The sequence below is a fragment of the Nannospalax galili genome, unplaced genomic scaffold (assembly GCF_000622305.1).
Source record: "Nannospalax galili isolate Female #2095 unplaced genomic scaffold, S.galili_v1.0 scaffold1387, whole genome shotgun sequence".
Classification (NCBI taxonomy): domain Eukaryota; kingdom Metazoa; phylum Chordata; class Mammalia; order Rodentia; family Spalacidae; genus Nannospalax; species Nannospalax galili.
Genome location: NW_008355976.1, coordinates 75,634 through 76,181, shown reverse-complemented (window position 1 = coordinate 76,181; position 548 = coordinate 75,634).

Sequence of the window (548 nt, the reverse complement as noted above, 5' to 3'; positions counted from 1 at the left end):
AGGCTGGCCTTGAACTCACAGAGATCCACCTGCCTCTGCCTCCCAAGTGCTGAGATTAAAGGTGTATGCCACCATGTCTGACTTACTATTATTATTTGTATGTATGTGTTTGTGTGAGTATCCATGAAGTTCAGAAGAAGATGTTGGATCCCCTGGAGCCAGAGTTATAGGTGGTTGTGAGCTGCCTGATGTGGGTGCTGGGAACCAAACTCAGGTCCTCTGGAAGAGCATCAAGTGATCTTAACTGCTGAGACATTTCACCAGCCCTGAGAATGGGATTCTTGAAAATGAAACTGTATGATGATACAAGACCATACAAAGGAACAGCTTAAATAGAATGGATGACCTGTTCATTGGAAAAGAGAAAATCAATCTGAGTCTCTAGAATAATCATCTGGTGGGATATGTAAGCCCCCAGGAGTGATGCTAGAATATTGGAGAGAGTTGTCCAATGACTAGATTCCTCCTCTTCCTCCTCCACCTCCTCTTCCTCATTCTCCTCCTCCTTCCCTTTTCCACTCCCTCTCCTTCTCCTCCTCCTTCTCCTC